This window comes from Aedes aegypti, chromosome 2 (genome assembly GCF_002204515.2).
Source record: "Aedes aegypti strain LVP_AGWG chromosome 2, AaegL5.0 Primary Assembly, whole genome shotgun sequence".
Lineage (NCBI taxonomy): Eukaryota > Metazoa > Arthropoda > Insecta > Diptera > Culicidae > Aedes > Aedes aegypti.
The window spans coordinates 333,974,144-333,980,461 of NC_035108.1; the positions used below are offsets into that span (position 1 = coordinate 333,974,144).

The 6,318-nt window shown below is 33.7% G+C and overlaps 1 protein-coding gene across 4 annotated transcripts in view; it reads right to left on the reverse strand.

Annotated features, from left to right (window-relative positions):
• The window catches only part of LOC5572617 (MAGUK p55 subfamily member 6), a 185,607-nt gene that overhangs the window by 53,941 nt on the left and 125,348 nt on the right, over positions 1–6,318 (reverse strand). The gene's annotated exons all lie outside the window — the stretch shown is intronic.

Genomic DNA, 6,318 nt, shown 5'->3' on the forward strand with positions numbered 1-6,318 from the left:
AGCGGACGGTGTAATGCGGAGGGCCAGAGAGGATTAGTTTTCTTCAAATAGGGAAGTTAGTGAAGGTATTTGGCAGACAACAATAAAGTGAAAGGTGAATGACTTGTTTACGGGAGTCTATGGAACTTTCAGAACGAGTAATGATTGAAAGCTTTAGTTAAAAAAATTCAGATAAGATTTGAATGGCACTTTCCATATATCTCTTGGCAATACAGTTAACCGATAGCTCCAATATAACGGAACGGGTGGACCGCATTATATTAAAACAAGTCTTCGGATTCAAAGAATCTAATCAACTATACAATCAGCTCTTTCTCATACGATATTCTGTATCGCGATATCGAGTTAGAAAACCATAGTAAAACTGAATTGAATCGCATTTGCACGGTGTGCTTCATTTAGAAGAATCAGATAGCTATCAGTTTAAGGCAGCCCTACCCTACCTTTTTGAATCGCAGGCCTAAGCCTTTCCAACAGTTTATTTTATATGCACTTAATTTTATATGAGTGTTGTTTTATTTATTTATTTATTTGCGCCACTTTACACTAGTTGGTGCATTTATGTCAATCATGTCAAAGATATTATAAGAAACGTACTCAAAATGTTGTCTCAATCCCATCCAACATTATTTCCTAGAGTTATGTGAGAATCCTGTGTAACATTTTGCGAAACTTCAACGCAGGATTTTCTTAAAAATGTTTCTCAGAATCTTCAATATAAAATTATAGTACTGGAATCTGTGATATATCTAACCAGGATTTTATATGAATCCAAAATATGGTTAGAAATTATGAGAAATCTCAAATTTTCCGTAGAGGTACAGATTTTCGTAAGAAAAATCAAGCCTGTGCAGTGGTATTCTGTTCAACTAGTATAACCTTAAACCATTTTATTTTACTTCAGTTTGATTGAAGCTCAGTTATTTTTATCATATTGAAAAAAGTTCTTGTAGTTTCAATAGAATTATTCTTTTTATTAAAAAGTATGGTTTCCCATTATGAGTATTGAAAGAAAGATTTATGTGTAGGATAATGTTCACACTTATTCTTTTCAAAGAAGAGTGCTACCAAGTTTTACAGTATTTTTTAAATTTTAAATTGAATCATTTCAAATCTTTCATAAAATAAAACAAATATAGAAGACATGAAAAGTAAATCATCAAAATATTAGCATGAAATTCAATCGAGAGTTTTGATAAGGATCCTTGAAATGTTTTTACTTTAAATAAGCGCAACAGTCAACGGGCCAGATATGAAACGAATTTCCCAACTCTTCACGGGCCGTACGTTGGGCAACCCTGGTTTAACGTTATCGGATGAAGCTTTGTTCAGTTCAGAGTTTCGAAAGCAATGTACCCTCAATATCGGCTTGATCATGAACATAGCCACAGTAAACCCGGAAGACATGGATCTGGGTTTTAAATATTTTTTTCTCAAATCAACTACCTTATTGATTTCTTATATATTGTATAGCTTTCATCCTAGCAAAAATTAAAGCTGCCGCCAAGGATTCAATACATATTGATTTCGTCGATCACCACTGATCTAACAAATGATTCACTCGAAATTCGTTGTGAAACTCATTACGTTTTTGGCAAGTTCAACAATATTAGTAGCGCAAAAAAAATATTCTGGACTTTTTCGAAAAGTACGTAAAAAATGCGTAAGAACACCTACAAGTTTTTTCAAACCCTTCCTTTCCCACAGCTTTATTCGACAATTTAGCTATCAAAATGGCGTTTCTAAAAATAGTGCTTGAGCAAAAGTTGTTCCAAATAAGCTATATTATTCAAAACCACAATAAAAAAATTGATTGTTTTTCAATAGTTAGTTGATTGTTTTTCAATAGTTTGACCCTTAGGTCACTTATTTCGATGTTTGAAAAGACAAATGAGCGTATAAATTTATTTCAATTATTATTGAGCTACTCGTACCAATTCGGTTTAGCCCGCGTTCGTTGAAAATCGGTGGATCACCTGTGCTACCATGGGAAAGAGAGGGTTAAAGATTCACGGCGATTTATCCAAGAATTTTGTCGAGAATCTCTTTAAGTATGAGGAAAAATTCCACGAAAATTTGTCAACGACTGTTTTCAAGCGTGAACCGAAGTTACACAAAATTGAGTAAGATTCGCCCCAAATTCAGTTAATCTGGAACAACACATCAAGTTTGTAATTTTAACACTTCCTGAAATATCTGCTTCTGGGATGGTTTCTTCTTCTTTTTTGCAAAGTATACATAAAGAAACTCCACAATACTACACACTTAAATAAAATGTGGATTACGGTGAAATTTCACCGTAATCTCAACAGCTGAAAACTCGATGGAAAATCATCGATCAAATCAAAATCATAAAAAATAACTCAAAAACGGTCCGACCGGGAATCGAACTCCCGACCTACCGATCAGGGAGCATGCTTGCTACCACTAAGCCAGCTTTCACTGTTTGTTGTTGTGAAAAAACTGAAACAAAAGGAGCACATGCCTGCCAGAGCGGCTTTCAAATGATTTCACAGAAGATCGACAAGACAATAATGCTGTTACCGAATTGTTCTTTAGTATTTCACAGGGTTACAGTAAATTTCTTTGTTTCACGGTTTTTTTTTTCAGTATTAATAGTAGATATCATGTATTTTGTCGGTAAAAATAGATTTCACAAGAAAATGTGTATTTTTATGTTCAAATTCGGTGATTCATTTCACAGGACACTGTGATTTTTTCTAAATGTGTAACCATATTTGTGCGCCGTGCGGCAAATGAAATTTAGGCAGAAATCAGTACAAAATCGTCACGGTACGTCACGATTCGCGTTGTGCGAGTGCGAAAGATATTCTTGTTAGGTCAAGGATGGACTACCAACTGGTGAGCTCGTTTCATGCTTCTGATAACACTTTTTTCAAAGTGGTTTTTATGTACACACTCCGAAAAAATCATGTGGTTTTACGTCTTTTGGATGCACATAAAAGAAGCGAGCCGAATGATGTGCATATATGTCATATTTCAAATACCATAGCGCCTGATTCGGGAAATGCCGATCATAGTGACATCGTTTTCGTGGCCTTTAACGTGTGAAATTACATTTTTTGTTCAACACATCTTCATAGACACATTTTTGTGTCATTTTATCATTCACATCATGAGCCATTCAGTCATATTATGAATTACGTCCACAGTAATTTCCATTATTTTTAAGAGTGTAGTTTTCAAACAACTTTGAATGGACCGTCACAACAAATGTTGGCGTTATTTCTGTTTTTTATAATTTCAATATACATATATTTTTCTCTTTTTGCTATCTTTTAAATGGTTCGACATTATGGATTTAAACGTATTTTATGTATGTAAAACTTTTCTTCTCGAGACAAAAATGCAAAACTAGTTTTAAATTAGAATCGTATTTTTCCTCATTATCGACCAAAAGTGACTCCCAAGTCTTCTCCTCCTTCACTAATAAACACTCTTCCCGTGGTGATTGTAGAGATGCAGAGGTATTCTCGGTCTATAGATGCAACAATCATTACACCTTAACATTCCTTTCCCATCTCAACTGACTGTAACAACTTGGCCGGCGCCATTATTGATCTACTAAAATTTGCACTTCGAGAATAAGCGGAAAGTCCCATCCCTTATTCCTTTGGGTCGAAGTGCTATTCTTACCAGTTCCGGTCAATAATGGATTAGCAACATGTACACTTGTACAGATTGTACAGAAATTGATCACCGAGGTGAATTTGACCAGTTCAGAACTGAATTACAATTCCTCCCAAGTATGCTAAAAATGCCTTATGCATCAAAGACGTTTCATGTTTCCTACCAAGCTGGATTATGAATGCCTTTTAATGATTTTTAACAGTTCGGTTTTTTTAAAGTTCATCTGTTTATCTAGTCATCGAAAACATACCGACTCAGAATTTTTGTCTTTCAATCATTCTTTAAAAACGTGCTTATCTATATAAATAAAAATGGAGTAGTGTTTGTATGTCACGAAATGACTTGAGAACGGGCTATCGGATTTTGAAATTAATCATATAAATATGATCCTGAAGTGTTCCGACGTGTTTGTGTGTATAAAAAAACTCAAGATGTTCACAGGAAAGTTAGAAAAAACGGGAGCACACGGAACCTTCCTGTTTTGTATGGGACGTCCATGACGTTTTTCAGCTGCCTACTTTATGGCAAGACGAAGTTTGCCATGCTCACTAGTTTTAAATAAAATTGTACACCTGCAGTCATATTATACGAAATTTCAAACTTTATTTCAGCAATTTATCAATTGTACAAATTTTGACATTCTACATTCAGAAGAGTCAAATTCAGCGAATAAGATAATGTTTACTCTTAAATATGTTTTGCTACTTAATGATCAATTTCACTCCAGAGTATTCATTTCAATTTTTGATTTTTATTGCATCAATTCTCGACAGAGATCAGCGAAGTACAAATTTTCTCGAAATTAGTTTTTGTCTAACTTGCCATCTAAAAATAAATTCTGCCGATATAAGTTTATTTTTGTTGTTTTTTACTAATTTTTTTACACATTATTCTTGAATTCCTTCAGAAATCATCTATTAAATTCTTCCGTAAGTTATACTCGGACTTTACCAATACTAGGAATACTGCTCAATTGTAGCAGGAATAATGCTTACCTATTTATTTTCCAGAATCACTTCGATAGTTTTTCCTCCATAATCTCTTGTGTTCGTTTGAATGTAATGCAATTTCTCTTTGAGATTCAAAACGTTCATGTGGATTTTTTTTAACTCTTCAAAAACCTACAGAAATTATTTCAGTTTTTCTCCTGGATTTTAAAAGGAACTCCACCAAAAACACCTCTTAACATTGTTTTAGCATTTCTAGAAAAAATCTTGCAGTGACATTTAACGTCAAGAATCAATAGCAATCGATCATCACAGATTATGCCTAAATCCTGACCAAAACAGTATGAAAAATCATGAAATTTGAGCCATCTTTCTGAGTATGTACCAGCACCTTATGATAGCCAAGAATAGCCAGACTCACAAAAAATCTAAGCATCCACACCTTTTATTTAAATCTAAAAGAATAAAATTTAGTTTAAAAAAGGAATTAGCATCATTGAACATTTTTGAACCCTAATGCATAATAAGTAACTTTTTCATGATGCATTAGGAAGTCTGAGCATTACAGCTTGGTTTCATTTGCGTGAAACCTAAAAGAGAGCGCTTCGTTTAGCGTTTCGTTGGATGTGTAGAAGTACACAGTAACGAGGGCACAAATTTTGTTGGACCAATCAACGCAGACAAAAACGATCACCAACTAGCCCCGGCACGATCATCACTGCTTGTTTAAAGTAGCTTTAAAGTGAAGATGCATTGAAGCCAAACCTAGAAATTATCGATTGGTCACCACCAGCGAGTGACAAGTAATTTAAATTTTTAGCACAAACGGTTGTCTGGTTCACTAGATTTGTGCTCTTAAAAATTTGAGGTTTGGCTTCACTTTAAAGTTCTACTATAGAAAACTAAACATTATGAACTCCCAACTCCTAACATTGAGAAAACCAATAAGGTCAATATGCAAAACAATTGATAACACAGCGGAACAAAAATATCCTTTTCGCTTGTCTCGAAGATAAAATTATTAGCCTCCACTAAATTATGGATTGCTGAATCCGTTGTCGCTTTTAGAAATATTCCAGCACGTCACGTTTTTATGCAACAGGTCATCAAAGTTGTATGAAATACTTATTCTATTGATGTTTGAAACAAAACTCAACTATTATTCATAATTTTTATTAGTAAATTAATCCATCAAACATGCAAAATAGGACAAAACTTTTGTGTGAGATATAGTTAGATTGAAATTTCCCGATTTGATATCGATTAAATCGATTTTTTAACATGCCTCCACACAGAATTTGTTGTTTCTTTTATATGCTCAAAACAATACTTTTCGAAAGCATCGAAGAGTACCGTTTTAGTGACAGGTACATAAACATTCATTTTTAAAGTAAATCAAGCACACAAATCTGGTTACAATCTGGTAAACATGTATGCAAGTTGACTGAAATAGATAAATAATGAAATTTCAACAATTAATATCTCAATAACAAGAAGTACTTTGACATTTTCAGAAACGGTAATAGATTGAGCTTTCCTATATTAAGTGAATAGTGGTATTTTGGAGCTTGCGACAAAAACATGTTCCGCAGTGCAAATAGTAAATTACATAATTTATTTGCTCCAATCCAAAAATTATTGTAAGTATTAAAGCAAAAACAAAACAATTCAAAATGACTTAAATTGTGCCGACTTCATCCGTGGCCATGTTTCTCAAAAC